Below are 10,384 nucleotides of genomic sequence, written 5' to 3'. Positions count from 1 at the left end.
TTTATTTAGTAAGCACACTTTATTTTGTTCATTCCCTCCTCGCACACACACGAGACATCTTCAACTGAACTCTTTCCCTCATCAACCCCGCCCCTGCGCGCCCCCTGCGCGCTCTCTCATTTGTAACCCGGATAACCTTCTTAGAGATCAACAAAGTAGAGAGATAACAACATGTTAACAGCTCGTCCATGCATTTAAGAATTCGCAAGTCAGCGGCTATCCATTGTGCACAGCCACGACTCATGACTGTTCATATTTCTGCCACTCCACAGAGCGCCATCAGAATAGTTTCATTTTAAATAACATGCTAATGTGCTTGGCTGTGATACTATCAACTGTCGCGCCGTGCCATGGCTCTGGGTGGCGCATATGCTGTGTGATGCCGTTAAGAAGCATAAAGGGGTGCGTCAAAGGCACACATAATTATGCATTGTGTCACCATATCTAAATGTTTAATTCTAAACCGCTTTGAGGCATATGGATGTCATCGATGTCAGGTGTTTGTTATTGTAACTTATGATTTGCTTAAACTAAGTAATCTAAAGTTTGGCTATATTTTACAAGCAAGGATTCTGACACACCAACATGCAGCAGATGATTTACAAAAGTTGCATGTAAGGGGTAAACACTCATGGAATCAACTTAAAGGTGATGGACACTAATACTCTGATTTTAATGATTAAAATAATACTCTGATAAAGAGTCTACCATGTAAACAGTGATTTTTGTTTATCTTGACTTAAAGGACCACAGACACAAACTGCAGAGGAAAAATTCATAGGCTAGTGACGCAATGACGTAACTGGATCAATGAGCTAGAACATGTAATTGGGAATTATTCATGTAACATTCACAAAGCAACTCATGTAATCCCCTGAATCATATTAGGGTCTTATTCAGATTAAGGCAAATCATTAGCCTAACCTTTCCAGAGGTTAGTAGTAAGCTAATGTAATGTTAATAGTATAATGCAAATCTTGCATTCATGCTAACAGACAAATGTTCAAAAGTAACATATTAATGCAATTCAAATATATAAAATATGAATTAATGTTTACTTTAAACTTATCAAATATATTCATATTGTTCAATTATAACAATTAATATTATAAATAATACATATATATATATATATATATATATATATATATATATATATATATATATATATATATATATATATATATATATATATATATATATAATTTTTTTCCTTATTTTATTATTATTATTTATTAAATTTTTTTTTTGACAATTAATTTTGTGGCTAAAGATATCAGTGTAGGCACCGTTTTTTCACCGGTACTATTTTAAAAGTATCGATTTAGCACCGGTATCGAAAATAAAACTAAATATACTCAACCCTAATTGCACAGCCATACCAATGGTTGTAACTAATATGAGTGATGATGATGATGAAAGTATATGTTTGTCATGTAGTGCTCCCTGCTCATATGTTTGCATAGATGCACATTCAGTAATTTGTTTATCCATGCTGAGTAAGAAAGCTGTGAATTGCAATGAATATACACAGTAACAGTAATGATGATGAAAATAGATCTTTTGTCAGGTAATGGTTCCCGCACATTTTATTGCTAAAACAAATCAACTGCCTCCAAGAATTTGCATTCATACACTTATGTTTACATAGAACATAAGAAAAAGCTGTCTGTTCTTACATTTATGTAGATGGTAATGGTGCATTCTGGGTGACAGAACAGAAGGGCTTCAGTTAACACATTGGAAATCAAGTGGAATAATGGAATCTGCTTGTTTTTAGGTGATTACCATCCACCGTAGGCTGTAATGAAAGTCTTTTAAGATCAGCCAACTGAGCTTTTGTAATGTTGAATGTGCCATTTTGCACATGCTTAATGGCTTTATGTAAATGCTTCATGGTAGATTTAGATCATTTTCAATTTAATGAGTCGAAGTGTGTGAAAAAAAGAATGACAATATTGTCAATTAAAAATGACATACACCATGACAAAAAATAAATGTTAAAAAAATTAATTATAATCGACTTAGAATATTGCATTATTTCTGCAACAATTGCTCATAAAGTAGATCACAATTATAGATAAACAAAAGGTGACTACAATGCAAACAATATTTTCTGTTACTTTTGTCTAGTCAAATATCTAAATATTCTTGAATCAAGAAGAATTTTCTAGACAAGTATGTGTGTGTGTGTGTGTGTGTGTGTATATATATATATATACATATATATATATATATACATATATATATATATATATATATATATATATATATATATATATATATATATATATATATATATATATATATATATATATATATATATATATATATATATATAAATTGAGTGAGTTAGCACTAAAAACTGCCAGTGGGGTAGGTAACATATTCAAAATTTTATTATTTTAAGGATTATTATTTTCCTCAATTTTATTACACAGCTTAACTTATAAAGTTTATTTATTTTTATTTTTTTTGTATTAACTACTTTAGTTGTTACTAACATCTGGTGAAAATTTCAAGTGAAAGGCACCTTTAATAGATTTGTTTTTGAGAAACTTAGTTATAGTTCTATACCAATGGTCCCAAACATTTTTACCAACGCAGACAAGTCAATGCTTGACAATTTTACCATGGCTCGGAGGGTGGGGTGTGTACGTAGATTGCTAGGCAGCCATCAGTCGTTTGCTCAGAGGATGACAAGCTTACAAAACATTTCTACAACTCTGATACAAGTTTTATTTATGGTGAAATTAAAAACCACTGCAGTGTTTGGGTGTTCTATGTTTGTTCGAGATAATTAGTCTACCAAAATGTGTATATTCCATATAAAGTCTGAAGCTGATTGGTCAGTTTTTGTCACGTGAAGTGTGGTGCGCTTGCGGCATTCTGAAAAGTTACAATGTTTTCATCGAGGTGTGCCTAGAAGGCACGAGCGTTATTGCGCCGCTTGTGCGCAGAAAAGACGCAACATGTAAATGGCCCAAAAGACCGCTGTCATTTGCAATCTCCAGCAGTTATTCTTTTTTCTTGGACAAAAAGTGGATTCACCTGATTTGTTGACAAATGGGTTGTTATCATTTCCTTTTCCAGTTCATGGGGCCTTCACTGGGCCTTTCACCCTTCACAAAGAAATTGATATCACAAAGATATCTGTTTCTTACTCATTTTGCCACCTTGTGGGTTACATTTTTGCACTCAAGTGATCAAGATCAAACCGAGAGAATATGGTAATTTTTCAAAATAAAATATTTTTTTATATATATAAAGGTCATTCAGGCTCAGATAATAATTAAAACTGTGCTAATAAGATAATAATAAAGTGCTGTCAAAATAAACGTGTTAACGCATGCGATTAATTTGAAAAAATTAAAGCGTTAATTTTTTTTTACGCAATTAACGCAGTATTTATTTATTTATTTATTTTTTCTGTTGTGGCCAGGGGCAGACCGAGCAGTTTTCCGCTGGGTCGACGTACTTTTTGGACCGGCCTGATCATCTTCTTATGATCTCATCGGCCCATAAAACACTTAACAGACTGTCATGTTTTTCTGCCTAAGGGATTGAAGAGCTATCATGCTTCTGTGAGCTGTCACGCTCTGAAAGTAAGATGTTTCTTTTCCGGACAGAGCGGCCATGTGACATAATCTGCAGCCCATTGGTTCTTTTCTTTATTGACATTGGGCTGACCCAATCACAAACTTACATGTTGGGCTCTGTGTAACGTAGGTGTGTATTTATGAGAATAGTGGAGAGTCACTGCCAAGAGCAGGCTTTTGCCTTTAGCGTCTGCACTCTGCAGCGTGCAGCGGAGCACAGATTAGTTTATTCCTTTCTGTTCTATCTAGTTACCTATCTGTCCGTATAAATATGCTTTTTTATACTTTTAATCTGCACCACGGCCCGCGGCCACATCCTCCTATGCTGTTCCCTTAACCTGCAAGTCTGTATTTACAAATGACAAAGAATGTCTGCTTCTCAAGCTCTATGAGGGTGTCAGTCATGTATTTTAAGATGCACTCGGTCAGAAGACAATCGCATGAGATATCATGACATTGTGTTTTTGATTGTCAGCATGATGTAGGCTTATAGTGACAATAATTATTTGTCACTATATTATACAATATGGTTATTATAATGATATTTATACATGACCAAACTTGTGTGCAACTTAAGCAACTTTTTTTTTACATTTAGTTTTGTAGTCCGAGCCCAAACAAATATTTGTTGCATTTTTTTTATTGTTTAGGTTCATTTGATTGACAATGTAAAATCTTTTAGCTACGTTTGATGTTTCATTGTTGAGTTAAAAATTTTTTTTAGGGTCTCTGACACATTGCTTTTATTATTTATCGTTATTTTATTAATCAACATTAACTGTGTGCGTCAGCAGGCAGTTTTTGTCATGTTCACTATTTATTAGGCTCCCTCAAAACACACAGGCACCCACATTTCTAGTTTACATTCAAATAGCCAAAGTTACAAGTTTCAGTCTTTTAAATGCGATTAATATATATATATATATATATATATATATATATATATATATATATATATATATATATATATATATATATATATATATATATATATATATATATATATATTTATTAGGCAGACGCAGTGGCACAATAGGTGATGCTGTCGCCTCACAACAAGCAGGTTGATGGTTCGAGCCTTGGCTGGGTCAGTTGCCGTGTCTGTGTGGAGTTTGCATGTTCTCCCTGCATTCACGTGGGTTTCCTCCGGGTGCTCTGGTTTCCCCCACAATCCAAAGACATGCGGTACAGGTGAATTGGGTAGCCTGAATTTTGCGTAGTGAATAAGTGTGTGTGTGTTTCCCATGTTTTGGGTTGCAGCTGTAGGGGCATCAGCTTTGTTAAAAAAAAAAAAAAAAGTGCTGGCAGTTGGCGGTTCATTCCGCTGTGGTGACCCCAAATTAATTAAGGGATTAAGCCAAAAAGAAAATAAATGAATGAATGAATGAATATATTAGAAGCTGGGGTCAAAACTTATCAAACGATTCATGAGTTAAATAATAAAGCGCTTACCTTTTCAGATTAATTGCATGAGTTAATGTTGACATCCCTTTTATATATGCCTGAAGTATGCTACATCATTTTGTTTTCCTAGCTTGTTTACCTGCTTTCTAGTTCACCCTTTAAACATAGCTTAGATTGGCACTTCAAACCTTAGGCACAGTTTTCACAAGCCAACATAAAAGTCTGTCCCTATGCACTTTACTATCAAGCTAAGACGAGTCTGAAAGTGTGGGCAGCAAAGGTGGCCAGTCATTACAATAAAATCACTCAAAGCCTGGTTACTCAAGAATGTTACAGTGAAAGCTTTTTCTATAGGATATTCACCAATATAAAATCATTCTTAAACCACAATAGACAACATAGAAAGGGGATACAAAAACCCAGGATAACTCACAAGTCCATCAAAAGACTCTACAAACTGTGAAAGACATTGTTGATGGGAAACACTGAACAAGAAAGGTGTTGAAATATGGACAACACAAAGGAAACAACTACCGCTGAGATAAAAATACTGAGACATGTCTTTTTTTGGTCATGTTTGCCCATGACCCCCTGATGGTCCACAGCGGTTCTGAGAAAATGCTCTTTCTGGCAAAAAGTGCAAATAAATAAACACACAGTGTTTTGTCTTGATAAAAAAGGACATCCATCATGACAAGAGTAAAGGTTTCGGGAAAAAAAAATAAAATAAAAAAAAAACTAGTGGCTGGGACACACCAAGCTGATGCCTAACAACTAGTGCTGCTATAAAAACAGCTGTGTTTTTTGCTCGTGACCTGGCCAAAATGCTTGACACACCAAGTGGACACCAACTGACTGAAACAAAAATGCAAGTCCTATGCCAGCGTGAAAGGATGTCTTTCCATACCTGCTCGGGTAGTAGTCTGTTTTCTCATTCAACAAAATAGTAAATGCGCACAGACAAATCATAAATTAAGCAGTGTTTAGTACCAGTATCACACTAATTGTTTACTTGGTTACATCACTTTGTGCACTGATTTTTTTTGCTGAATAACCAATCAGAGTGCTCTCTTCAATTAAAGCTGATTTTACAAGCTTAATTACGCCAACTTGATTTAACATTAACTTGACAACAGGCACTTTGTGGAACACCAAACCAACTAACTGGACTGACACTGACCAACGACTCTGACCAACGACTCAACGACTGACTGTTGGCTTGGTGTGTCCTTCCCTTTAGAACATTTCTTATCAACAGCTTTTTAAAAAAAGGTTGCTGACAAAAGTAATAATGAACAATTGTACTTAAAAATAAAGAACATTTGAGAAAACATTGCAAGGCAGTAAAAGAGTTTAGTGTTAAGGCCAAAGGGTGACACGGTGGCCAAGTGCTTAGCATGATTGCCTCACAGCAATAAGGTTGCTGGTTTTATGTCCAGGCTGGACCAGAGGCTTTTATGTGTAAAGTTTGCATGTTGTTCCTGTGTGGGTTTCATCCTTCTTGTTCCAGTTTGCTCCATATTCCAACGACATAGTATAGGATAATTATTAGGATATAGTAAGATAAGTGGCTATAGTGTATAATTGAAAGTGCACGGTGGAAACATGCTACATATAAATTTGTAGCAACAGGTTAGATACTGAGGCAGGTGTCATATTTGCCCAAGAGCACCTGATGACCTACAGTTATTCTGAAAGTCTTTTTGGTGAAAGAAAAAAAATAATAATAAACAATTTTTTTCTGATAAAAAAAAAAAAGGTATGACACCGTTGCATTAAAACCTCTTTTAGCTATGAAGAGTTGTGGACGGAGAATCATGGTTTAGCATAGCTTTGCTGCCTCAGGGTCTGCAAATGTTTCCATAATTGAAATTGAAACAACAAAATGATATAAAAACACTTAACTGGAGAATGTCAGATAACAGGTCATTACTGTTATATATATATATATATATATATATATATATATATATATATATATATATATATATATATATATATATATATATATATATATATATATATATATATAAAACAGTAATGACCTGTTATCTGACATTCTCCAGTTAAGTGTTTTTATATCATTTTGCATTATATATATATATATATATATATATATATATATATATATATATATATATATATATATATATATATATATATATATATATATATATATATATATGCATACAGTTGAAGTCAAAATTATTAGCCCTCCTATGAAATTTTTATTCTTTTTCAAATATTTCACATTTCACATGTGCTGTTGACCAGAGCAAGAAGATTCTGTGTGTGTGTGTGTGTGTGTGTGTGTATGTATGTATATATATATATATGTATATATATATATATATATATATATATATATATATATATATATATATATATATATATATATATATATATACATATAACATTGAATTCATACAGAATATAACACTGAATACATTATTTTTTGTGTGCTACCCCAAGATTTGGTGTGGTCTCTTCTGGCCACCCATAAGAACATTTTCTGGGGGCGCCACTGCTCGCATCCGAGTGCGTTTGCTGGATTCACATATGACAAATAAACTGCGCTAACTGTACAAACGAGACTTTTCCAAAACAAAACTCTAGTTGTGAAAGCACCCTAACACAGTGCAACACATCTCCTTTGCATAGTGTTGATCAAGTTGCTGATTACGACCTGGTAAATGTTGGTCCACTCTTCTGTGCAAAGTTGCTGGATATTGGCAGGACCTAAAACATGCCGTTGTATAAGTCAATCCAGATCATTCCAAACATGCACAATGGCTTACTTGTCTAGTGAGTTTTCTGGCCATGCAAGTTGTTTTCAGACTCCATAAATTGTTTACAGATCTTTCAACAGGGGGCCATGCATTGCCACACTATAACATGAGGTGATCTTTAGGTGATTCATGGATGAATGGCACAGCAATGGGCTTCAGGATCTCTTTGTGGTATATCTGCATTAAAATGCTTTCAATTACATGCAGCTTTTTTTTTTTTTTTTGTCCCTAACATACACCTGCCCATACCATAACCTATCTGCTACCACGGACCATTTTTTTTCACAATTTTGATATCAGAAAACTGCTCAACCCACACCCGTCACCATTCATGCTGTCTGCCATCTGCCTTGTACAGTTAAAACCTGGATTAGTCTGCGAAGAGAACACCTCTCTAAAGAGGCAGACACCATTGCATTTTAGCATTTGCCTAGTCAAGTCAGATACAATGACGAATTATTGTCAGGTTGAGCCGCTGATGAGGATGATGAGAATGCAGATAAGCTTCTGTGAGACTGTTTCTCCGGAAATTATGTGGTAATGCAGCAGCGATCAGGGTGGCAAGTTCCAGGCAATCTTGGAGGTGAAGATGCTTTATGTGGAAGTCCTGGGCTGGTGTTGTAACGTGGTCTGCCATTGTTTGGCTGGTTGGACTTACTGCCAAATTGTCTGAAATGCCTTTGGAGACGACTTATGGTGGAGAAAGGAACATTTAATGTATGGGCAACAGCTCTGGTGGACATGCCTGCAGTCTGCATGCTAATTGCATGCACTCTCAATACTTACAACATCTGTGGCTATAATGGAAGGACATGGATTCCAGAGATAAGTGAGATAACAGTTTACTGAGTGAATAGCAAAACTGGGGATGGTTATTTCAGAAAGATGCAAATGACCAGATGAATTGGAGAAGATTGATTGGAGGAGATATGGAAACCAGAAAAGAGATCAGGAGGAACCACACTAGGACGGAGAAATGCAAACACTGGAGATCATAGGAGATGAGAGAATTTAACATTGAATATAGTAATCTTCACTAACCATGTGGACAGTGTTGTCCTTACAGGTTTCAATGAGGTTGGACCCTGAGTGGAGTGAGGTGCTGGGTTTTATGGGGGTGATTACTGGAAGTGACATGCAGCTGTGGGGCTAATCAGAATACAAGTGACCAGGATTGGAGTGATTGCAATGACTGTGAGTGGAGACAACCTGGCCCGGCTGTTACAGTGGCATTGTACTGTGATAAAATTGCACGTAAAGGGCGTCATACACCTGATGCACCGCTCAGTGCTGCAACACGGCGTGCACATGACATTGAAAGTATCGCACACTAGACACGCATATTCGAATGCTATTTAAAATAAAACTAAATTGGATGGCCCTCTGTAGTGCATCAGAAATATGAACAGTGTTCTGAGTCATGACTGGGTGCCACGGACAGCCTTCGACTTGCGGCGCTGGTGTGTGCACAATGTTAGAAACTTATGTTTAGAATTCTGAAATGCATGGCGCTGTGTGACGCAACACTGTGCGTCGCCAAGCGGTGCTTCTGATTTGTGACCTGGTTAAGCCACACCGGTGCAATAATCATGCTGGATGTAGAAGTCCTGGGCTGGTCTGGTAATGTGGTCTGCTTTTGTGAGGCAGATTGGACATACTGCCAAATTGTCTAAAATGCCTTTGGAAACAGCTTATGGTAGAGAAAAGAACATTCAATGTGCAACAGCTCTGGTGGACATTCCTGCAATCAGCATGCCAATTGCATGCACTCTCAAAATGTAGAACATCTGTGGCTGTCACTGAACGTAACGGATACCAGAGTGAGTTTATTGAGCATATGGCAAAATGGTAAGCAATGCAAACTGGACAGTTATTTCAGGAAGATGTAGATGGCCAGATGAATCGGGATGGACCGGAGGAGATATAGAAACCAGGAAACACAGATGGGGAACTCAGGGATATCAATGAACACCATGGCTGCATATTACGAAACCGCCTATTACTAAGTAGGTACTGCATTTAAATTTAAACGTACTACTCGGCCGTTAGAAAAGTACGTTCTATACAGTATGAATGTGAGCAGCATGAATGGAATTCAGACGTACCTACCTGCATCATTTGCGTCGCTTCACTCCTTTTAAGGAATTCGCCCACGAGGCATCATGGGATAATGCAGCATGCATGGAATGTTGCCAAAAGTATTAAGTCATCCAGGTACTTTCATATACTGATTTTCGATTTCTATGAATTTGGACATACTACTCGGCTTTCATACTGATTTTAGCGTACTGTATCAGAGCCGGCCCAAGGCATAAGCGAGTTAAGCGGCTGCTTAGGGCCCCATGGCCACCAGGGGGCCCCCAAGAGTGAATGAAATTACTAACTTTCATTTTTGTTTTAGTTTGTTGGAGAGTTTGGTTATAGATTATGGGTGGGGCAAATATATCAATATGCTCTGGCGCCAAGAATCGATATTTATCTAAATGTACAAAAGATCTGAATTAATTAATCTACGCTGACTGCAGCCATTTACCGCTGTGGCTGCAGTACACCCAGCTGCCACCAGGTGTCTCTTCCCGTAATGGTGGATCA

This window comes from Danio rerio, chromosome 20 (genome assembly GCF_052040795.2).
Source record: "Danio rerio strain M-AB ecotype USA chromosome 20, GRCz13ab, whole genome shotgun sequence".
Lineage (NCBI taxonomy): Eukaryota > Metazoa > Chordata > Actinopteri > Cypriniformes > Danionidae > Danio > Danio rerio.
Note: the sequence above shows the minus strand (reverse complement) of the source record.